The 25,972-nt window shown below is 50.7% G+C and overlaps 1 long non-coding RNA gene across 1 annotated transcript in view; it reads left to right on the top strand.

Moving 5' to 3' along the window:
* The window catches only part of LOC134611982 (uncharacterized), a 260,146-nt gene extending 256,320 nt beyond the window's left edge, over nucleotides 1-3,826 (top strand). Inside the window, exon 3 of the long non-coding RNA XR_010090922.1 lies at nucleotides 3,381-3,826. This is a non-coding gene — a long non-coding RNA (uncharacterized LOC134611982). The remainder of the gene's footprint in view (nucleotides 1-3,380) is intronic.
* The last annotated feature ends 22,146 nt before the right edge of the window (nucleotides 3,827-25,972 follow it).

Below are 25,972 nucleotides of genomic sequence, written 5' to 3'. Positions count from 1 at the left end.
TAAGATGGCCACCATCCTTTGTTCTCACCATGTGCATTCGTATGCCGAAATGGCGGCCACCTAGGAGCACTCAATTAACTTGCGGTTTTCGTATATTTACTCAGTGTTCCATATTCTAATTGTTACACAGGGTGGTCTCCGTTCGGTAAATGAATGATTTACCAAACCAATAAAATAAACTGAACAATCTAGGGAACTTATATAGCAGGGAGAGTCAAAGTAGCCAAATGGGTATAAGGGAATCTGTTAGATTAAACAAAAAAAGTATTGACCAGTGTGACAAAGTGCCCTTCGCCACTTGTGCCTGGAGGGGACTACTGGCTAGCCTCCTGCCTTCCGACTATGGCCCCTGTGCTGATAGCTGTATTTTACCCTGCAGAAAGGTTTGTTTGTGTATTTCTGCCAGGGCGTTCGGGACTTTCAGTATGTGAGTAGTGCTACCCCAGATCGCTAGGCCATGGAGCCTATTCGTGTAACGAAAGACTATGGAAAAGACTTTGGCTCCATGGCGATTGAACTGTATGTATGTGATCTGAGCGCCATTCGGTAATAATGTGCGCTCAGATCTAAGCTATCTGGGGATATGTTGCATGTATATGTTTTATGTGGAGTGATTGTAACATTGTGTAATTTTATGTCTTTTTGTAACCATATGGTTAATAGAGTCTTGCCGCTGACCTGGGAGATAATTTGATTACTTCCCAATTATCTCCAGGATAGAGAGGAGGGATTGTGATGTCACTGTGGGAGTGTTTTGTTTGTATTGTCTGTGATTGGCTAATATCCTATATGTGTCCCATTGTTTCATCAGGTCCCCTAGGGGAGTGTCCACTTGCATAAATACTGGGTAGGTAGCCTTCAATAAACCAGACCTACTTGCACCTTTCTTGAAGCCTTGGCTCATGCTTGGGGGAAGGGATACCTACACTCTGGGGATTGCTATAATCACTTACTCCCCAGAGTAAGCTCTTGTAAGAGCTTGATTTGTTCCTCCTACGCTCTCTGGATTTAGGAGAGGTTCACCCACTGGGAGCTGGATCCTGGTCGTGGATCCAGGGTGGGTGAGAGACGGCGAGACCCCGGCGCAGCTGCATCGCTGGAAGTGGGGTCCGCAGTGCTGATGGTGTCGGTTGGAGTGCTCGGAGTCCTCGGCAAGCGCTAGGAGCATCGATTGGCGGAGGTACTCGTTCGGAGTGCCAGCGGTCCGTCACAACCATCATAAAGCAACCATAACGACAGATACGAAACGCACACACTTAGCATGACTGGGCAATGCCCAACGTATAATTTTATGTGACAGATGTTCACAAAATGTTTACGTTGTATTTTGAATATTGTTACCTGACAAATGTCTGTACATTTATGTCAATACAAAAATAAATAATAAAAATATATATATATATATATATACAACTTGAGGGCGGGTCCGACGAGTTAAGCTGCTGCCATCGTACCGTGGGCCCCTACAAAGGGCCACTTGCAGGCACATATAACACATTTGTACCCGAGAAACCGATCAATCAAAGCAGAGGAACCCCTTTGCTTTTTATCAATCTCGGTTTGCAACCAAAAGCACTGAGAAACTGGAGCTGCTGCCACTTCGGGCCTACTGATGCACAAGGCTCCAGCTTTTGAGCCCTGACAGGCTGAATGCTGCTGCGCTTTTATAAGCAAGGAAATGCTAATGACTAAAAAAATGCTTTGCTAGAGTATCAAGGCAGGTCAGGGCCTGGCCCAGCTTTCCCCCTGCCGGTGGGGTTTATCCTGGTCCATAGGCTGGAGTCTAGACCGCGACCTGAGACACAACTACAGAGAGATAGCAGCTTCTCCCTGTTTAATGTCCACCCCCCAATTTCTCTGCTGAAGATACGCCCACAAATTTGTCTGATGGAACTACCTGATGAGAAGTTGTGTTTTGTTGCTCCTATATCCGCAGAGGGTACTGGCCTGAAATGTGGAAGCTTCGACCTGTGGGTTCTGCAGGGGTTCAGAGTGGAATGTCCTTAGTGCTGAGAGTCCTGTAGGAGCGGACTTTGTGGACCCTTGGTGGCTGGAGGTGCCATGCACCTGTACCAAGAGTATGGCCGGCGTTGGGAATATGTGGGAGTTTAGGTGGACAGTGATCTGCAGACTCATGTTGGGGGGGTCCAGCGGACTATGTTTACTTGAGCGCTCACTGTGCCACATATTGCTCTGGCAGCAGGCTGGGACTGGCTTTTGGGGGTCAAGCGGGGGTCTGGCCCCAGGAGGACTTAATGCTTTAATACAGCGGGCAGCTTAATCACACTTGTGTGTTTACCTAGCACTAGCAAACTGGAGTGATTCCTAAGATGGGGGGAGTCATAGTATGTACTCCAATTATGATCACCTAAAAATATATTTATTTTTAAAGGGACACTATAGTCTCCAGAACACCTACAGCTTAATGTAGTTGTTCTGGTGATTATAATCATTGTACCTAGCATGGAAGTAGGTATACGACATATCTAAGGTTTTTCACTCCTTAACCCCTTAAGGACACATGACATGTGTGACATGTCATGATTCCCTTTTATTCCAGAAGTTTGGTCCTTAAGGGGTTAAAGGAGCACTATAGTGTTAGGAATTCAAAGCTGTATTCCTAACATTGTCCTTCTGACCCCCTTTCCCCCTCCACCCCCAGCAGTTATAGGGTTAAACCCTTTTCTCCCTTTCCTTATTCCAGTCTCTCTGTCTAAGCCTCATCCATCGCCAGCGCTAATCGGAAACCCTAATGCACAACAAGCACCGCACGCGTATTAGGCCTTCACCATAGGAAAGCGTTGAAGCAATGGAGGCGCTTATTTAGTAGCTAAGTAGTGATGTCCCGAACTGTTCGCCAGGAAGCATTCGCCAGCGAACATAGCTTGTTCGTGGCGAACGCGACGGGTGAACATATGCGATGGTCGGTCCGCCCCCTATTCGTCATGGAGGTGGGAGGGTCTGGGAGGGAGGGGCTGCTGCTGATTGGCTGGAATGTGTCTGCTGACTGTGAGGTACAGGGTCAAAGTTTACTCAATGATGACGAATAGGGGGCGGACCGACCATCGCATATGTTCGCCCGCCGCGTTCGCCACAAACAAGCTATGTTCGCCGGCGAACGGTTCATGGTGAACAGTTCGGGACATCACTATAGCTAAGTAATCAGAATATTACATATCAATGGATGTGACCAATCTCCTTTTAAGTTTAAAGAAAAAAAAAAAGGTTTGTGCGCTTACCCCCATTAGATAATACTTGTGTTCTTCACCCGATTCTGTCTAAAGGTCATTGTAACGTTAATTATCTACATAAACTCCGCGAGATAAATGCATTGTTTGTAAAAAGTGAAATAAATTAATGTATACTGTGTTCTGTTACAGGTTGGACAACGGCAGTTTTTTCGAAGGATCATCATTCCAGCTAGAGCTTTCTCATTAAGAGCTCCCAACACTGGAAACACAACGTAACAGCCAAGGTGTGCAACGTGGAAAAGGTGCAGGTCTATGGACATCATTCGATTGCCTGGATGTACATATTAGGATTTATTATTTTCGATACGGCAGGTCCGGCAGGGTTTTGTCCAAATCTCCAGATTTCGTTTTAATTGTACGTCTCCAGCTCAGTTTAGGAAATCTACCAATGCACCGGACGATACACTACAAACACATCTCATCCACTGCAATACCAGTACTTGCATTTAAGTTTTCCGATCTCGTGGAACAAAATGACAATCTGCTGTTGTCTTTATTGCTCAATTCCTACAAGAAAGGAGGAGAACTATACATGGAGCATGCAGAATTTACAGGAGAAAGGTGTGACATAACATTTTGACTCAGTCTCCTAAGGGTGCCCTGGTACACCTAAAAACCGTGTCAACTGGAAGAACGAAAACACAATACCAAACAGGACTTAGGGGTCCAATACAGCAAACTCAATCAAGTTTATAAAAAGAGTAACATAAACCATGTATATACCGTACGTGCATGTCCTCTCTCACCTGTCATCATGTCCCTTCATCAGCCATCCATGTGCTTTACTCATACTATTCCTGTTCATCTGTTGCAGTCACACTACCTTTCCCATCCCACGTCTCCTGCAGTCACACTACCGTTCCTATCCCACGTCTCCTGCAGTCACACTACCTTTCCCATCCAACGTCTCCTGCAGTCACACTACCTTTCCCATCCCACGTCTCCTGCTGTCACACTACCTCTCCTATCCCACGTCTCCTGCAGTCACACTACCTTTCCCATCCAAAGTCTCCTGCTATAACACTATCTTTCACATCCCACGTCTCCTGCAGTCACACTACCTTTCCCATCTCACGTCTCCTGCACACTACCGTTCCCATCCCACGTCGCCTGCAGTCACACTATCTTTCCCATCCCATGTCTCCTGCAGTCACACTACCGTTCCCATCCCACGTCTCCTGCAGTCACACTAACATTCCCATCCCACGTCTCCTGCAGTCACACTACCTTTCCCATCCAAAGTCTCCATCAATCACACTACCTTTCCCATCCAATGTCTTCTGCAGTCACAATACCTTTCCTATCCCACATCTCCTGCAGTCACACTACCTCTCCTATCCCATGTCTCCTGCAGTCACACTACCTTTCCAATCCAAAGTCTCCTGCAATAACACTACCTTTCACATCCCATGTCTCCTGCAGTCACACTACCTTTCCCATCCCACGTCTCCTGCAGTCACAATACCGTTCCCATCCCACATCGCCTGCAGTCACACTACCTTTCCCATCCAACGTCTCCTGCAGTCACACTACCTTTCCCATCCAACGTCTCCTGCAGTCACACTACCTTTCCCATCCCACGTCTCTTGCAGTCACACTACCTTTCCCATCCCACGTCTCCTGCAGTCACACTACCTTTCCCATCCCACGTCTCCTCAGTGGCGGATCCAGGGGGGGGGCAACGGGGCAATTGCCCCCCCCGAGATTTTCCCCTGCCGGCTATTCAGAGATCAGTGATCTCCCTCCCCGGTCTGCAGGCACATTACTGACAGCCGACCGGCAGGGGAGGGAGAGAGGACCCGGGAGCTGTTACCAGCAGCTCCTCCGGGTCCTCCTCTCGCGAGATTTGGAGCGTTGCCGCGGTTACCACGCGGTTACCACGGCAACGCTCCAAATCTCGCGAGAGTGAACTCTAGCCCTGGAGCGCGGGCTAGAGTTCAGTCCTACCACTGGGACCACCAGGGAAAGAAAGATGTCCCCCCTCCTCCCAGTAAAGGTAAGAAGGGAGGGGGGGCATAACATTTATTTAATTAAACAAAAAAAAAAACACACACATTAAAAAAAAAAATCCTTCTTATCACACACATACACACACACACATTGCCCCTGCCCCCCATACGCGCACACATTGCCCCTGCCCCCATACGCACACACATTGCCCCTGCCCCCCATACGCACACACATTGCCCCTGCCCCCCATACACACACACATTGCCCCTGCCCCCCATACACACACATTGCCCCTGCCCCCCATACACACACATTGCCCCTGCCCCCATACACACACATTGCCCCTGCCCCCCATACACACACACATTGCCCTTGCCCCCCATACACACACACATTGCCCCTGCCCCCTATACACACACACATTGCCCCTGCCCCCTATACACACACACATTGCCCCTGCCCCCCATACGCACACACATTGCCCCTGCCCCCATACGCACACACATTGCCCCTGCCCCCCATACGCACACACATTGCCCCTGCCCCCCATACACACACACATTGCCCCTGCCCCCCATACGCACACACATTGCCCCTGCCCCCCATACACACACACACATTGCCCCTGCCCCCCATATACACACACATTGCCCCAGCCCCCCATACACACACACATTGCCCCTGCCCCCCATACACACACACACATTGCCCCTGCCCCCCATACACACACACATTGCCCCTGCCCCCCATACACACACACATTGCCCCTGCCCCTCATAAACACATTGCCCCCATATACACATACACTGCCCCCCATACACACACATTGCCCCTACATACACACACTGCCCCCACACACATACATTGCCCCACACATACACTGCAATACACACACTGTAACTGTCACACACACACATACTGATCCACACACACTGCACCCCTGACATATACTGCCGCCCTCACGTACACACTGCAACCTTCACACACACACTGCTAATACACTGTCCCCCTCACACACACACACACTGCACCCCTCACACATTGCACCACTCACACATACCACTGCTCCTCTGCCCTACTACAGCCCCATTTCCCAGAGGACCTCAGGTAAGTTGTCAAACAGTTCTTAAACAGTTTGACTACTTACTCTGGGGGGGGGGGGGGTCTTGGCATTATTGGCACTATAACCACTACACTGAGCTGTAGTGGTTATTGTGTCTGGATTATTTATTTAAATAATCTACAAGTGCCCCTCCCGAGATCAGGCTCTGGATCCGCCACTGCGTCTCCTGCAGTCACATTACCTCTCCCATCCCATGTCTCCTGCAGTCACACTACCGTTCCCATCCCACATCTCCTGCAGTCACACTACCTCTCCTATCCCATGTCTCCTGCAGTCACACTACCTTTCCCATCCCACGTCTCCTGCGGTCACACTACCGTTCCCATCCCACGTCTCCTGCAGTCACACTAACTTTCCCATCCAACGTCTCCTGCAGTCACATTACCTTTCCCATCCCACGTCTCCTGCAGTCACACTACCTTTCCCATCCAAAGTCTCCTGCAATAACACTACCGTTCCCATCCCACGTCTCCTGCAGTCACACTACCTTTCCCATCCCACGTCGCCTGCAGTCACACTACCTTTCCCATCCAACGTCTCCTGCAGTCACACTACCTTTCCCATCCCACGTCTCCTGCAGTCACACTACCTTTCCCATCCCACGTCTCTTGCAGTCACACTACCTTCCCATCCCACGTCTCCTGCAGTCACACTACTTTTTCCATCCCATGTCTCCTGCAGTCACACTACCGTTCCCATCCCATGTCTCCTGCAGTCACACTACCGTTCCCATCCCACGTCTCCTGCAGTCTCACTACCTTTCCCATCCCACGTCTCCTGCAGTTACATTACCTTTCCCATCCCATGTCTCCTGCAGTCACACTACCGTTCCCATCCCACGTCTCCTGCAGTCTCACTACCTTTCCCATCCCACGTCTCCTGCAGTCACATTACCTTTCCCATCCCACGTCTCCTGCAGTCACACTACCTTTCCCATCCCACGTCTCCTGCAGTCACACTAACGTTCCCATCCCACGTCTCCTGCAGTCACACTACCTCTCCTATCCCACGTCTCCTGCAGTCACACTACCTTTCCCATACAAAGTCTCCTGCAATCACACTACCTTTCCCATCCAACGTCTCCTGCAGTCACAATACCTTTCCCATCCCACGTCTCCTGCAGTCACACTACCGTTCCCATCCCACGTCTCCTGCAGTCACACTACCTTTCCCATCCCACGTCTCCTGCAGTCACACTACCTTTCCCATCCAAAGTCTCCTGCAATAACACTACCTTTCACATCCCACGTCTCCTGCAGTCACACTACCGTTCCCATCCCACGTCGCCTGCAGTCACACTACCTTTCCCATCCGACGTCTCCTGCAGTCACACTACCTTTCCCATCCCACATCTCCTGCAGTCACACTACCTTTCCCATCCCACGTCTCTTGCAGTCACACTACCGTTCCCATCCCACGTCGCCTGCAGTCACACTATCTTTCCCATCCCATGTCTCCTGCAGTCACACTACCGTTCCCATCCCACGTCTCCTGCAGTCACACTACCTTTCCCATCCCACGTCTCCTGCAGTCACACTAACATTCCCATCCCACGTCTCCTGCAGTCACACTACCTTTCCCATCCAAAGTCTCCATCAATCACACTACCTTTCCCATCCAACGTCTTCTGCAGTCACAATACCTTTCCCATCCCACATCTCCTGCAGTCACACTACCTCTCCTATCCCATGTCTCCTGCAGTCACACTACCTTTCCCATCCAAAGTCTCCTGCAATAACACTACCTTTCACATCCCATGTCTCCTGCAGTCACACTACCTTTCCCATCCCACGTCTCCTGCAGTCACACTACCTTTCCCATCCAAAGTCTCCTGCAATAACACTACCTTTCACATCCCACGTCTCCTGCAGTCACACTACCGTTCCCATCCCACGTCGCCTGCAGTCACACTACCTTTCCCATCCGACGTCTCCTGCAGTCACACTACCTTTCCCATCCCACGTCTCCTGCAGTCACACTACCTTTCCCATCCCACGTCTCTTGCAGTCACACTACCGTTCCCATCCCACGTCGCCTGCAGTCACACTATCTTTCCCATCCCATGTCTCCTGCAGTCACACTACCGTTCCCATCCCACGTCTCCTGCAGTCACACTACCTTTCCCATCCCACGTCTCCTGCAGTCACACTAACATTCCCATCCCACGTCTCCTGCAGTCACACTACCTTTCCCATCCAAAGTCTCCATCAATCACACTACCTTTCCCATCCAACGTCTTCTGCAGTCACAATACCTTTCCCATCCCACATCTCCTGCAGTCACACTACCTCTCCTATCCCATGTCTCCTGCAGTCACACTACCTTTCCCATCCAAAGTCTCCTGCAATAACACTACCTTTCACATCCCATGTCTCCTGCAGTCACACTACCTTTCCCATCCCACGTCTCCTGCAGTCACAATACCGTTCCCATCCCACATCGCCTGCAGTCACACTACCTTTCCCATCCAACGTCTCCTGCAGTCACACTACCTTTCCCATCCCACGTCTCTTGCAGTCACACTACCTTTCCCATCCCACGTCTCCTGCAGTCACATTACCTCTCCCATCCCATGTCTCCTGCAGTCACACTACCGTTCCCATCCCACATCTCCTGCAGTCACACTACCTTTCCCATCCAAAGTCTCCTGCAATCACACTACCTTTCCCATCCAAAGTCTCCTGCAATCACACTACCTTTCCCATCCAACGTCTCCTGCAGTCACAATGCCTTTCCCATCCCACGTCTCCTGCAGTCACACTACCGTTCCCATTCCACGTCTCCTGCAGTCACACTACCTTTCCCATCCAACGTCTCCTGCAGTCACATTACCTTTCCCATCCCACGTCTCCTGCAGTCACACTACCTTTCCCATCCAAAGTCTCCTGCAATAACACTACCTTTCCCATCCCACGTCGCCTGCAGTCACACTACCTTTCCCATCCAACGTCTCCTGCAGTCACACTACCTTTCCCATCCCACGTCTCCTGCAGTCACACTACCTTTCCCATCCCACGTCTCCTGCAGTCACACTACCTTTCCCATCCCACGTCTCTTGCAGTCACACTACCTTCCCATCCCACGTCTCCTGCAGTCACACTACTTTTTCCATCCCATGTCTGCTGCAGTCACACTACCGTTCCCATCCCACGTCTCCTGCAGTCACACTACCTTTCCCATCCCACGTCTCCTGCAGTCACATTACCTTTCCCATCCCATGTCTCCTGCAGTCACACTACCGTTCCCATCCCATGTCTCCTTTAGTCACACTACCTTTCCCATCCCACGTCTCCTGCAGTCACACTAACGTTCCCATCCCACGTCTCCTGCAGTCACACTACCTCTCCTATCCCACGTCTCCTGCAGTCACACTACCTTTCCCATCCAAAGTCTCCTGCAATCACACTACCTTTCCCATCCAACGTCTCCTGCAGTCACATTACCTTTCCCATCCCACGTCTCCTGCAGTCACACTACCGTTCCCATCCCACGTCTCCTGCAGTCACACTAACTTTCCCATCCAACGTCTCCTGCAGTCACACTACCTTTCCCATCCCACGTCTCCTGCAGTCACACTACCTTTCCCATCCAAAGTCTCCTGCAGTCACACTACCGTTCCCATCCCACGCCGCCTGCAGTCACACTACCTTTCCCATCCGACGTCTCCTGCAGTCACACTACTTTTTCCATCCCATGTCTCCTGCAGTCACACTACCTTTCCCATCCCACGTCTCTTGCAGTCACACTACCTTTCCCATCCCACGTCTCCTGCAGTCACACTACTTTTTCCATCCCACGTCTCCTGCAGTCACACTACCTTTCCCATCCCACGTCGCCTGCAGTCACACTACCTTTCCCATCTCACGTCTCCTGCAGTCACACTACCTTTCCCATCCAACGTCTCCTGCAGTCACACTACCTTTCCCATCCAACGTCTCCTGCAGTCACACTACCTTTCCCATCCCACGTCTCCTGCAGTCACACTACCTTTCCCATCCAAAGTCTCCTGCAATATCACTACCTTTCACATCCCACGTCTCCTGCAGTCACACTACCTTTCCCATCCCACGTCTCCTGCAGTCACACTACCGTTCCCATCCCACGCTGCCTGCAGTCACACTACCTTTCCCATCCGACGTCTCCTGCAGTCACACTACCTTTCCCATCCCACGTCTCCTGCAGTCACACTACCTTTCCCATCCCTTGTCTCTTGCAGTCACACTACCTTTCCCATCCCACTTCTCCTGCAGTCACACTACTTTTTCCATCCCATGTCTCCTGCAGTCACACTACCTTTCCCATCCCACGTCTCTTGCAGTCACACTACCTTTCCCATCCCACGTCTCCTGCAGTCACACTACTTTTTCCATCCCACGTCTCCTGCAGTCACACTACCTTTCCCATCCCACGTCGCCTGCAGTCACACTACCTTTCCCATCTCACGTCTCCTGCAGTCACACTACCTTTCCCATCCAACGTCTCCTGCAGTCACACTACCTTTCCCATCCAACGTCTCCTGCAGTCACACTACCTTTCCCATCCCACGTCTCCTGCAGTCACACTACCTTTCCCATCCCATGTCGCCTGCAGTCACACTACCTTTCCCATCTCACGTCTCCTGCAGTCACACTACCTTTCCCATCCCACGTCTCCTGCAGTCACACTACCTTTCCCATCCCACGTCTCCTGCAGTCACACTACCTTTCCCATCCCACGTCGCCTGCAGTCACACTACCTTTCCCATCTCACGTCTCCTGCAGTCACACTACCTTTCCCATCTCACGTCTCCTGCAGTCACACTACCTTTCCCATCCCACGTCTCCTGCAGTCACACTACCTTTCCCATCCCACGTCTCTTGCAGTCACACTACCGTTCCCATCCCACGTCGCCTGCAGTCACACTATCTTTCCCATCCCATGTCTCCTGCAGTCACACTACCGTTCCCATCCCACGTCTCCTGCAGTCACACTACCTTTCCCATCCCACGTCTCCTGCAGTCACACTAACATTCCCATCCCACGTCTCCTGCAGTCACACTACCTTTCCCATCCAAAGTCTCCATCAATCACACTACCTTTCCCATCCAACGTCTTCTGCAGTCACAATACCTTTCCCATCCCACATCTCCTGCAGTCACACTACCTCTCCTATCCCATGTCTCCTGCAGTCACACTACCTTTCCCATCCAAAGTCTCCTGCAATAACACTACCTTTCACATCCCATGTCTCCTGCAGTCACACTACCTTTCCCATCCCACGTCTCCTGCAGTCACAATACCGTTCCCATCCCACATCGCCTGCAGTCACACTACCTTTCCCATCCAACGTCTCCTGCAGTCACACTACCTTTCCCATCCCACGTCTCTTGCAGTCACACTACCTTTCCCATCCCACGTCTCCTGCAGTCACATTACCTCTCCCATCCCATGTCTCCTGCAGTCACACTACCGTTCCCATCCCACATCTCCTGCAGTCACACTACCTTTCCCATCCAAAGTCTCCTGCAATCACACTACCTTTCCCATCCAAAGTCTCCTGCAATCACACTACCTTTCCCATCCAACGTCTCCTGCAGTCACAATGCCTTTCCCATCCCACGTCTCCTGCAGTCACACTACCGTTCCCATTCCACGTCTCCTGCAGTCACACTACCTTTCCCATCCAACGTCTCCTGCAGTCACATTACCTTTCCCATCCCACGTCTCCTGCAGTCACACTACCTTTCCCATCCAAAGTCTCCTGCAATAACACTACCTTTCCCATCCCACGTCGCCTGCAGTCACACTACCTTTCCCATCCAACGTCTCCTGCAGTCACACTACCTTTCCCATCCCACGTCTCCTGCAGTCACACTACCTTTCCCATCCCACGTCTCCTGCAGTCACACTACCTTTCCCATCCCACGTCTCTTGCAGTCACACTACCTTCCCATCCCACGTCTCCTGCAGTCACACTACTTTTTCCATCCCATGTCTGCTGCAGTCACACTACCGTTCCCATCCCACGTCTCCTGCAGTCACACTACCTTTCCCATCCCACGTCTCCTGCAGTCACATTACCTTTCCCATCCCATGTCTCCTGCAGTCACACTACCGTTCCCATCCCATGTCTCCTTTAGTCACACTACCTTTCCCATCCCACGTCTCCTGCAGTCACACTAACGTTCCCATCCCACGTCTCCTGCAGTCACACTACCTCTCCTATCCCACGTCTCCTGCAGTCACACTACCTTTCCCATCCAAAGTCTCCTGCAATCACACTACCTTTCCCATCCAACGTCTCCTGCAGTCACATTACCTTTCCCATCCCACGTCTCCTGCAGTCACACTACCGTTCCCATCCCACGTCTCCTGCAGTCACACTAACTTTCCCATCCAACGTCTCCTGCAGTCACACTACCTTTCCCATCCCACGTCTCCTGCAGTCACACTACCTTTCCCATCCAAAGTCTCCTGCAGTCACACTACCGTTCCCATCCCACGCCGCCTGCAGTCACACTACCTTTCCCATCCGACGTCTCCTGCAGTCACACTACTTTTTCCATCCCATGTCTCCTGCAGTCACACTACCTTTCCCATCCCACGTCTCTTGCAGTCACACTACCTTTCCCATCCCACGTCTCCTGCAGTCACACTACTTTTTCCATCCCACGTCTCCTGCAGTCACACTACCTTTCCCATCCCACGTCGCCTGCAGTCACACTACCTTTCCCATCTCACGTCTCCTGCAGTCACACTACCTTTCCCATCCAACGTCTCCTGCAGTCACACTACCTTTCCCATCCAACGTCTCCTGCAGTCACACTACCTTTCCCATCCCACGTCTCCTGCAGTCACACTACCTTTCCCATCCAAAGTCTCCTGCAATATCACTACCTTTCACATCCCACGTCTCCTGCAGTCACACTACCTTTCCCATCCCACGTCTCCTGCAGTCACACTACCGTTCCCATCCCACGCTGCCTGCAGTCACACTACCTTTCCCATCCGACGTCTCCTGCAGTCACACTACCTTTCCCATCCCACGTCTCCTGCAGTCACACTACCTTTCCCATCCCTTGTCTCTTGCAGTCACACTACCTTTCCCATCCCACTTCTCCTGCAGTCACACTACTTTTTCCATCCCATGTCTCCTGCAGTCACACTACCTTTCCCATCCCACGTCTCTTGCAGTCACACTACCTTTCCCATCCCACGTCTCCTGCAGTCACACTACTTTTTCCATCCCACGTCTCCTGCAGTCACACTACCTTTCCCATCCCACGTCGCCTGCAGTCACACTACCTTTCCCATCTCACGTCTCCTGCAGTCACACTACCTTTCCCATCCAACGTCTCCTGCAGTCACACTACCTTTCCCATCCAACGTCTCCTGCAGTCACACTACCTTTCCCATCCCACGTCTCCTGCAGTCACACTACCTTTCCCATCCCATGTCGCCTGCAGTCACACTACCTTTCCCATCTCACGTCTCCTGCAGTCACACTACCTTTCCCATCCCACGTCTCCTGCAGTCACACTACCTTTCCCATCCCACGTCTCCTGCAGTCACACTACCTTTCCCATCCCACGTCGCCTGCAGTCACACTACCTTTCCCATCTCACGTCTCCTGCAGTCACACTACCTTTCCCATCTCACGTCTCCTGCAGTCACACTACCTTTCCCATCCCACGTCTCCTGCAGTCACACTACCTTTCCCATCCCACGTCGCCTGCAGTCACACTACCTTTCCCATCCAACGTCTCCTGCAGTCACACTACCTTTCCCATCCCACGTCTCCTGCAGTCACACTACCTTTCCCATCCCACGTCTCCTGCAGTCACACTACCTTTCCCATCTCACGTCTCCTGCAGTCACACTACCTTTCCCATCTCACGTCTCCTGCAGTCACACTACCTTTCCCATCCAACGTCTCCTGCAGTCACACTACCTTTCCCATCCCACGTCTCCTGCAGTCACACTACCTTTCCCATCCCACGTCTCCTGCAGTCACACTACCTTTCCCATCTCACGTCTCCTGCAGTCACACTACCTTTCCCATCCCACGTCTCCTGCAGTCACACTACCTTTCCCATCCCACGTCTCCTGCAGTAATTTCCACATCAGTCATATACATTCCATGTTGTTATTTTACAGACCTTTTATATCAGCTTAGAATAAAGACTGTAAGCCATTCTATTGCAAAATATTTTACCCTTAATATCTTTTAATGCTGAATAAAAAAGGTTGTTTAAAAAATCTGCAGGATTTTATGTTTTTAGTTAATTCGCTGAAACAAATGTTACCTTCAAGGCGTTCCTTCTAACTCTGGAGGGAAACCGATATTCCCCAGTGGGATTTACAGTTATCAACCTGTTTAGTTTTAAATGAGAATTGCTATTCCAACTGAAGAAAGAAGCGACATTTCTTATAAATCTCAACGAGTAAACAGAGCTAGGACACATTCTCTCTTTGACTTACAACAGGCATTAGTTCATCAACCCCTTAAGGACCAAACTTCTGGAATAAAAGGGAATAATGACATGTCACACATGTCATGTGTCCTTAAGGGGTTAAATTTGTCGCTAGAAACAGATTACAAAGAGATGAAAGAAAATTAACTCAGGTTTAGAATGTATTCTCTGTCCTGGTAGCCCACAAGCGATCCCATGTGCAAGAAAAGCCAAATGAAGGCCCAAGTTAGAGATTTCAGAGATAAAATGTCCTTTGGCGAATGTCCAATATATTCAGAAATAGCATGATAATCATCTCCCACGCATGACCAGAAATGGATCGTTAAAGACAGAATATTGAAATATTAATTGCATTTGTGAATACACTGTGACGCAGACTCACAGGAAGCCATACCAGGAAGAAATAGCAATGTCTCGGTTGTAGTTTTGGGTACACACTTTGACTCTAACTTCAGATAAAGACATTGTTTTCTGGTCTCTGTATGAACCTCTTTAATGGATTCTGGGTAGTGACATGAAATCATGGTCAACGTACACCCGTCCCACCTCAGTGACACACTGCGCATCATATTATGCAGTCCGCCTGCATTCACTGAATGGGAACACGAGGCCTGTTTTTTGCATTGCATTTTGGTGTTTGAAAAGCCCTAGGAAATCCAGAGTTAAGCACTAAAGAAATTGTCAACACAACAGGATTTGCGTTACTTGGTCTACTAACTAGAAGAGGGATCAGTTAAAACAAAATGATAATACAATGAAAATTGTTATCTCTTTGGTATCAAAGGGGTTAAGGGACATGCGTGAAATCTTAAAATTCCATGCGATGAAGACGCAGCTCCGTCGATCAGTTTTAATGTGTTGTTCTTAGAGCCAAATGCATAAAATTCTGCTTTTTATAAGGATCTGAAAACACTTAATTGACCAAAATGATTGTTTATTCAGTTTCTGTTTTTTGTCCTAACTTTTATATTTTGAAAAAAGAATACAAATTAACCATATCTCGGAAAGGAATGTTATATCCCTGTCTGTATCTCAGGTCCTTATGGAACCTTATACCCCTGTCTGTATTACCGGTCTCGATGGAATGTTATTCCCGTCTGTATTACCGGTCTCGATGGAATGTTATACCCATGTCTGTATTACCGGTCTCGATGGAATGTTATTCCCGTCTGTATTAACGGTCTCGATGGAACCTTATACCCCTGTCTGTATTACCGGTCTCATTAGAATGTTATACCCTTGTTTGTATTACCGATCTCGATGGAATGTTATACCCCTGTCTGTTACCGGTCTTGTTAGAATGTTATACCCTGTCTGTATTACCTGTCTGGATAGAATGTTATACCCCTGTCTCTATTACCGGTCTCGTTGGAATATTATACCTCTGTCTTTATTCTAACAATCTTGTTAGAATGTAATTTCCCTGTCTGCATTAACAACGTTGTTAGAATGTTATACCCTGTCTCTATTACGTGTCTTGTTAGAATGTCATTCCCCTGTCTGTATTAACAATCTTGTTAGAATGTTTTACCCTGTCTCTATTATGGGTCTTTTTAGAATGTTATAGCCCTGTCTGTATTAATGATGCTGTTGGAATGCTATACCCTGTCTCTATTACGTGTCTTGTTAGAATGTTATACGCATGTCTGTATTAACGATTGTAGCGGAGTAGAGGTATGATCCAAGGTAGCTCCGCTGGTAGACAGGAACAGCAATCCAATACAGGTATCAAACGGGTAGCGTAGTTACAATCCCTTCCCTCCAAGAACTAGACGACACATAGCTTGGAGGTCAACTGTCAGCTTTATTCACACAATTTCTTTTATGGCTTTTTCCCATGCAAGGGAGGTAACTCAAAACAACCAATCACCTCACAATCACCTCCCCTCTCTCTCCTCCCCTGAGATTAGCAGGTAAATTAATTAGAGGGAACCGAGTTTTCCCCAGTTTCTGAATGTCCCCTAAATACGGGTGTAACGGATCGCCTGGCACCCCGACTGGGTACCTCCGTTAATGGATGCTCCTAGTGCTTCCTGAGGACTCCAAGCACTCTGGCAGACACCATAATCACCGAACCGATGCAGCATATGAACCTTCTCAAGCATATGAATGCTGTATACAGCCGAATAGGACAAACCATGCAAATAGGTTTGTACCCCTAGCAGTCAACTGGAACAGCATACAATAAATCCTTCCCCCAATAATGAGACGACACATCACTTTGAGGTTAAAACAGGAACTCTGGACTGGCTCATCCAGCCTGGCTTTTATTCACAATCCACAAAACATAGTGCTGCTCAGAGGGTTTTGCAGAACAACCAATAAACACATTACAACACATACAATGCAAGTACAGCAGCCAATCAGACACAATGGGACAATAGAAACACACCCAGCATATTCCTCCCCTCTGCTTAGGAGATAATTGAGTCAGTTACTGTATCTACTCAATTATCTCCAAACTGAAAAGTTACACTTTTTATACATTTTTATAACTTGGTGAGTTAACATCGTACATACATAAAACTTATATTATTTTAACCAGAATAACTTGGGGACAAACATATCCAAAATTCACTTGAATAGGTTCAGGGGTTTAACGGTTAGGTCGAAGTCCTTTGTTGTCACTTGCAAGCATGGCTTTTCCTTGTCCCTGGGACAACACCCTGCTGGAGAACAATGGATCCGGGGGAGGGGAAAAGGAATTGTCCAAAAAGTTTCAGTATGTCCATACACTGTTTTTAAAAGGCCAGCACAGTACAATAAAAGTCCATTCACTGTGCTTAAAGGGCCAGTAGCCGCACAATAAAATACAATATGCCCAAATATTGCATTCAAAAGTACAACTGTACCAGGGGCCATAGTCAGCAGGTAGGAGGCGGGCCGCCAGGCCTCTCCAATGCCCAGTGGCGAGGTGGGTTCCGCCACATTTCTCCCCTTTCCCATTGAGACTATCCAGACTCCAGACCTTCAATCGGTCTGGGGCTCTGATAGTCGGTCGGCTTTTCTCACCCGGTGTAGCTGTCCCGGTGTTCTCCTGCCACATGTGTCCAGATTGAAATCCATAGTCTGGTGGAAAGGTAACCAGGGTGCTCTCTCTCCTGGTTGGACAAAGCTGTTGCTGGGGAGAAGGGGTAACAGGCTCCTCTCCCTGTGATGACCTCTCTTGTAGTAGGGGAAAACAAACTGCCTTCTCTTCCAATACATTGTCCTGTTGTTGGGGGCCAGGACAGACTGTCCATATCTCCAGTGGTGCAGGTGCAGAGACTACTGTCCCATCTGCACTGTTGTGGGGCTTACTGTCTCCCCTTGGTGGGCTAGGCTGCCGCTGGGGAGGGGAAACAAGACTCTCCCCACCCGGTAAAATATTCTGCCGCTGGGGAGCAGGACTGACCATCCGTACTCCCTGTAGATTGGGCGCAGAGACCACGGTCCCATCTGCGCTGTTGTGGGGTTTACTGTCTCCCCTTGGTGGGCCAGGCTGCCGCTGGGGAGAGGGGGTAATAAACTCCTCTCCCTTACCCACTTCCAGCCGCTGGGGAGCCTGGCTGACCATCCGTACTCCCTGTAGCTTGGGCGCAGAGACCACGGTCCCATCTGCGCTGGTGTGGGGCTTACTGTCTCCCCTTGGTGTGCTAAGCTGCCGCTGGGGAGAGGGGGTAACCAACTCCTCTCCCTTACACACTTTCAGCCGCTGGGGAGCAGGGCTGACCCTATGTACTCCCTGTAGGCAGGGCGCAGAGACCACGGTCCCATCTGCGCTGGTGAGGGGCTTACCGTCTCCCCTTGGTGAGCTGCGCTGCCGCTGGGGAGAGGGAATAACAAACCCCTCTCCCTGAACCGTAGACTGCCGCTGGGGAGCAAGGACATCTCCTTCAGCTCCCTGTAGCTTGGGCACAGAGACCACGGTCCCATCTGTGCTGGTGTGGGGCTTACTGTCTCCCCTTGGTGTGTTAAGCTGCCGCTGGGGAGCAAGGATGGCACCTTCAGCCCCCTGTAATACATACTGCTGCTGGGGATCTAGGCCAACTGCCCAGCCTCCCTGTAGGGCCGGCAGAGAGACCACGGTCCCATCTCCAACTGCCATCTGTGGGTCTTCCCAGGACCAGTCGATAAGGTCCCCCATTTCTGGGGCTGGTTGGGCAGTAGGAGGTACTAAATGCAGGTCTCCTGCTGGCGGGCTTAGTTGTTGGGGAGGGGGAACAAAACTCACCGCTCCCAATGGTGTACAGTCCAGAAGCCCCATCAGGTTAGAGACAGGCGGTGTCACTGGATCATATAAGTCCGCATAATTCTGTTTGATCTCCCACTGCTCTGGTGGTACTTGTGGGGTATATGGTAACTGACTGGCGCTGAACAGGTGTTGGTAATCCTGCTCCAGCTCCCATTCCTGGACAGCCAGTTCAGTCAAGTCTGGCCTTAGGTCCTCGGCCATAGGGAGATCCAGCACGGCTTCTCTGTAGTCAAATATGTCCCAAAGCCGTGACTCTGCCGCACTCCCAAAGTCTGGTTCTGCAAATGTCCCCCATAATAAGCCAGGGCCATTATAATCCTCACCCTCGGGTTTGCCAAATTTGGCCATTCCAGGCACCCGCTGAACCGCGTACCAACGTAGCGCTTGGTATGCGTCCTCGAGACCCAGTTCTCTCCATGCCAGTGAATCAAGTTGCATCACCCATTCCTCCTGAGCCTGTTCTCCCAGCATAGGTATCCGTAGGGCCACTCTGGCTTGTAATCGCTGCTCCTTGCTGGGGAGACGCTCACCTCGCCAACGCTGGACACCCTCTAGGGTTTCTTCCCACATCCCCTGTCGGGCATCCTCTCTGCATGCCAACCTGGATGCCTCTGCTATCGGCTTATCCAGTGTGACCAAGATGCTCTGTAATCTCCAGTTAAACTCCTCTTCCACTTGGAGCACTGTCCAGGGACTCGCTGGTTCTATGCCGCTCCATAATAATTCCTGTGTCTCCAGGGTGTTGTTCCTCTCACACCAGGACGCCATCCCACCGCTTGCCACCAATGTAACGGATCACCTGGCACCCCGACTGGGTACCTCCGTTAATGGATGCTCCTAGTGCTTCCTGAGGACTCCAAGCACTCTGGCAGACACCATAATCACCGAATCCGAGAAACCTTTAAATTCTCCCAAGCGTATGAATGCTGTAGACCATTGAATAGGAACCATACGAATAGGCCTGTACTCCTAGCAGTCAGCTGGAACAGCATACAATCAATCCTTCCCCCAATAATGAGACGACACATCACTTTGAGGTTAAAACAGGAACTCTGGACTGGCTCATCCAGCCTGGCTTTTATTCACAATCCACAAAACATAGTGCTGCTCAGAGGGTTTTGCAGAACAACCAATAAACACATTACAACACATACAATGCAAGTACAGCAGCCAATCAGACACAATGGGACAATAGAAACACACCCAGCATATTCCTCCCCTCTGCTTAGGAGATAATTGAGTCAGTTACTGTATCTACTCAATTATCTCCAAACTGAAAAGTTACACTTTTTATACATTTTTATAACTTGGTGAGTTAACATCGTACATACATAAAACTTATATTATTTTAACCAGAATAACTTGGGGACAAACATATCCAAAATTCACTTGAATAGGTTCAGGGGTTTAACGGTTAGGTCGAAGTCCTTTGTTGTCACTTGCAAGCATGGCTTTTCCTTGTCCCTGGGACAACACCCTGCTGGAGAACAATGGATCCGGGGGAGGGGAAAAGGAATTGTCCAAAAAGTTTCAGTATGTCCATACACTGTTTTTAAAAGGCCAGCACAGTACAATAAAAGTCCATTCACTGTGCTTAAAGGGCCAGTAGCCGCACAATAAAATACAATATGCCCAAATATTGCATTCAAAAGTACAACTGTACCAGGGGCCATAGTCAGCAGGTAGGAGGCGGGCCGCCAGGCCTCTCCAATGCCCAGTGGCGAGGTGGGTTCCGCCACAACGGGGGGTACGATGATAAACGAGGGGTCCCCTGGTAGGTCTGCTCTGGGTGAGTAACATATTCAAATTTCACCCAGATCAGACCAGGGGTTCGGGAGTTACCGATATTTAAAGATCTGACCGACTGCAGGGACACAGTAGCCGAAAACAGCTCCATAGATTCTGGCCCTGTAGTCGGTCTACTTCACTGCAGAGAAAGTGCCGAACAGCTCAGCCATCCGACCCCAATCTTTGGTTCGGATGAATCCCCTAGACTGGGGAATGCAAACTACCGAACGGCGGGCCGTTCGGCAGTTTGGATCATACGATTTGGTGATCCTGGAGGTCTGAGCGGTGTCTGGGTAGTCGAGCGTCCGATTTTAGTTCCAGACGCTCGACGACCAAACACCGCTGTTCGGCAGTTAAGATGGCCGCCGCCACGTGGAGATTAGGCGAACGGCGGCCACCCACGGACCCAATAACGACATGCAACATTGTTTCTTTCTAACAGGCAGGTACAATATACATGATGCATTGACATATAGAGCTAGGGACAAATAACATTGTACATAAGAGTCTCTGGTGGCTGCTTCTGCCACAATGCTCCCCCAGAACCAAGCCAGCATACACAGTCTGATCCCAACGGATCGGCTTGGGGATGTCTGGAGGAGTACCCACAGATCACTTGTCTAGTTCCGTTTGTCGGGATAACCCGTCAGCATTTCCATTGAGCTTCCCCGGGCGATATTGGATATTGAAATCAAAGGGCTGAAGCGCTAAGCTCCAGCGCAGCAGTCTGGCATTGTCTCCTGACACCCGGTTCAGCCAGACCAACGGGTTGTGATCTGTGAGCAGGGAAAATGTTTGTCCATACAAATAGGGCTGTAGTTTCTTGAGGGCCCACACCACGGCAAGGCATTCCTTTTCGATGGCGGCGTAGCTTACTTCTCTGGGTAGAAGTTTTCGGCTGAGGTAAGCTACTGGGTGTTCACCGCCATCGGCTCCGATCTGGCTCAGTACTGCTCCCAATCCGAACATTGAAGCGTCTGTATGGACGAGAAAGCGTTTAGTCGGATCGGGAGCAGCCAACACAGGGGCATTAACAAGGGCATTTTTTAGGAGTTGGAAGGCCTGTTCACACTCTGGGGCCCATACTACTAGTTTGGGAAGGTTCTTGCGGGTCAAGTCGGTAAGGGGCTTGGCTAGGGCGCTGTAGTTAGGTACAAACTTTCGGTAATATCCTGCCGTCCCCAAAAAGGCTAGTACCTGGGTTTTAGTGCGGGGGGTTGGCCATTTAGCTACGGCCTCTATTTTGGCTGGTTCGGGTTTTTGGTGGCCGCTGCCTACTCGGTGTCCGAGGTATTGGACCTCGGCCATCCCTATATGGCATTTACTGGGCTTGAGGGTCAGTCCGGCTTCCCGGATGCGGTCTAGTACTGCTCCGATATGGTCTAGATGATCGGCCCAGGAGTAACTAAAGATGGCTATGTCGTCTAGATAGGCGCAAGCGTACTCCTGAAACCCGTCCAATAGTCGGTCCACCATCCTCTGGAAGGTGGCCGGGGCGTTCTTCATCCCAAATGGCATGACCCGGAATTGGTACAGGCCAAATGGGGTGACGAAGGCCGACTTGGGAATGGCGTCCTCGGCTAGAGGAATTTGCCAATATCCTTTACAAAGATCAATGGTGGTTAAGTATTTCCCCCTAGCCATTTTGTCTAATAGCTCGTCTATCCGGGGCATGGGATAGGCATCGGATATGGTTTTATCATTGAGCCTCCGGTAATCTACACAGAAGCGGGTAGTTCCATCCCGCTTCGGCACGAGTACTACGGGGGATGCCCAGGGGCTATCTGAAGGCTCAATTACCCCTAACTGCAACATTTCCTTCAGTTCCTTGTACATGTTCCCCCTCACTGCTTCGGGAATGCGGTAGGGCGGTTGACGGAGTGGGATCGGATCTAGGGTTTCTACCCGATGGGTAGCTAACGGGGTATATCCCGGGAGGTTGGAAAAAGTGGCTCCTTTTTCCCTAATTAAACTTTGGGCCTGAGCTTTTTCCTGGGGATTCAAGCGGTCTCCTAGCTGTACGGCTGCGAGATCCTCTTGTAGCGTTCCTCGGGCCAGCATGTCAGGGAGGGGTAGGTTATCTGTGTCCTCTGCAGCCGAGGCGCAGATGGCGGATACTTCCTCTGTGCGCTCGTGGTAGGGCTTCAGCATGTTCACATGGAACATGCGTCTGTCCCCGGTCCCGGCGCAGGGGCCGATTATATAGGTGGTATCGCAGACCTGCTCTACCACCTTGAATGGGCCCCGCCAGGAAGCCTGCAGCTTGTCAGTAGGGACGGGGCGTAGGACTAGTACTTTCTGGCCGACCTGAAAGCTGCGGTCCCTGGCTCCCTTATCATACCATTGGCGCTGGCGTGTCTGGGCCGCCTGGAGGTTGTTGCGCACAGCCCGGGTCAATTCCTCCAGGCGGTTCCGAAACTCCAACACATAGGGTACGATAGGGGTGCCGTCAATGGTCGTTCCCCCCTCCCAGTGTTCCCTTATTAGGTCTAGGGGTCCCCTTACCCTCCTTCCGAACAACAGTTCGAAGGGAGAGAACTCAGTGGACTCTTGGGGCACCTCTCGGTAGGCGAACAGGAGATGGGGTAAGAACCGCTCCCAGTTCTTCTGAGTGGCTACGAACGTGCGGATCATTTGTTTTAAGGTCCCATTAAACCGTTCGCAGAGGCCATTGGACTGGGGGTGGTATGGGGAATTAAGGATAGCTCGGACCCCGCATACTTTCCAAAGCTGTTGCGTGACCTCGGCCGTGAATTGGGTACCCTGATCTGAAATGATCTCCCGGGGGATCCCCATACGGGTAAATATACGCATGAGGGCGTCTACTATAGTCTCTGCGTGTACATTTGTCAGGGCTACTGCTTCGGGGTATCTAGTGGCATAGTCTACCACGGTCAATATGTATTTCTTACCAGACGGGCTTTTTTGTCTCAGCGGCCCGATAATGTCTACCGCTACCCGGCTAAAGGGTTCTTCAATAATGGGCAGGGTGTGTAGTTTGGCCTTGTATCGGTCCCCCCGCTTTCCCACTCTCTGACAGGTATCACAGGTATTACAGTACTGCTTAATATCCTGTGATATCCCTGGCCAGAAGAAGTTCTGTAGCAGCCGATGTTTGGTTCGGCTGATCCCTAGGTGTCCGGACATGGGGATGTCGTGGGCGATCCGCATTAACTCTTGTCGATACTTTCGAGGCACAATTAACTGTTTAATGGGTACAGGAATTGACCCGGCTACTACCTTTTCTGCATACCGGTATAATAACCCCTTATCCCAAGCATATCTCTCCCCCTCTCTGCCAGTCTGGTTTTTATCTATCCTGTCCTTGTAAACCTGTAGGGACGGGTCCAGGGCGACCTCGCTACCAAATTCTAATGGGGCAGCCCAGGGTAATACAGTGTGATCAGGGGGGTTCGTGCTTACCTGAGCCTCAGAGTCAAGGTGGGGTGCCGTGGTGCGAGCCTGTTGACGGGTGACGACCGGGTAAGCTTCCTGTGGAGGAGGCCGGGTAACAAAAGCGGAAGTTAGCTCCCCCAAATCGTTCCCCAAAATTACATCGGCAGGTAGATCCTGCATCATCCCCACTTCAATTTGTCCTGCCCCCGCTCCCCAGTCCAAATGTAGTTTAGCAGTGGGTACCTTGTAGATAGCTCCCCCTGCCACTCGAACTGCAATGCAATCTCCAGTGAGATGGTTCGGGGCCACTAAATGGTTCCGTACCAGAGTGATGGTGGCCCCAGAATCTCTTAACCCCTCCAGCCGCTTGCCCTCCACATGGACCACTTGCCGGTGGCCCTGGCGGTTGTCTGAGGCCGCCTGGACCGGGTTTACCTCATGGAGGGTGCCCAAGGGTTCTTCTATTTGGGTAGAGGTGAAAGGTTGAGCCCAGGGCCTGCCCTGATAGCAGTGTACCGCGGCTCGGGGGTGGTTGGTGGTCAATGAGGGGTCCAGGCCGGTCTGGCCCGGTTTTGGGGACAGTCTCGTTGCATGTGACCCAGCTGGTTACATGCATGGCACCGGACAGATGCCCGGTTGTTGTACCGGGGGGGTTGGGACTGGTAGGTCCCCCCTGGTCGGGGCGGATTTACTGGGGTAAGCTGGGGAACAGCGGGCGCAGATTGCACTCTACTGGATAAATGCTGTTCCCGCCGGGAGTCCTGATGCTCATCTGCTAGTTGAGCGGCCTCATGCAGAGTACGGGGCTTACGGTCTCTTACCCAGATCTGTAACTGTGGAGACAAACGTTTGTAGAACTGTTCCAGCATCATCAATTGCTGGATCTCTTGGGCCGTGACGGCTTTGGCTGCCTCAAGCCACCCGTTAGCTGCCCGTTGTAGGCGGTGTGCAAATTCTGCATGTGAGTCTTTTTCTGATTTGGGTAGTTTCCGGAACTGTGTTCGGTATGCTTCAGGTGTAATGGCATACCGTGCGAGCAAGGTTTGTTTTACCTTCTGATAGTCCCGGATATCCTCCGCCGGCATAGCTCGGTAGGCATCTGCTGCGCGGCCGGATAGGTTACCCGCTAGCACTCGTACTTGTTCTTCAGTGCTAATGGCATGCAGCTGGCATAAAAGTTCAAAGTTCTGTAAATAGCCATCAATGTCCCCCTCGGTATCATTAAATGCTTTGAATACCTGGTACGGTATTTTAGCTTTCGCTGGCGGGGTGGGGGCCGATGTTGCGCTTCCCTGCGCTGATCGCTGCATAAAGAGAGCCTGTACATCGTTGTACACCTGGTCTGCTTTCTGTGCTGCCATGGCTGGTGAGAATAGAGCCATCCTGGCCCTATATTCTCTGGTAAACTCAGTTTCTTCCCCCTCCCTTGGAGGTGCTGCAGCAGCTGCGACTCTGTCTCCTTCCATGAGTTCTGCGATTAGGATAGCCTTTGTTTTGTTGCTTGCTATCCTCCCTCTCGCTTCCAGTAACTCTTTTAGCGTGTCCCGTTTCAAGAGGGTATAATCTGTTTCCATTCAGTCCTTTTTAATTCCTGCTGAATGCCTCTTGCTGTGTAGTACGATCCCGTCGCTTGCCACCAATTGTAGCGGAGTAGAGGTATGATCCAAGGTAGCTCCGCTGGTAGACAGGAACAGCAATCCCAGACAGGTATCAAACGGGTAGCGTAGTTACAATCCCTTCCCTCCAAGAACTAGACGACACATAGCTTGGAGGTCAA

This window comes from Pelobates fuscus, chromosome 5, assembly GCF_036172605.1.
Source record: "Pelobates fuscus isolate aPelFus1 chromosome 5, aPelFus1.pri, whole genome shotgun sequence".
In the NCBI taxonomy this organism is placed as follows: Eukaryota; Metazoa; Chordata; class Amphibia; order Anura; family Pelobatidae; genus Pelobates; species Pelobates fuscus.
The sequence above is the reverse complement of the archived record's forward strand: the minus strand, read 5'-3'. Positions and strand labels throughout refer to the sequence as shown.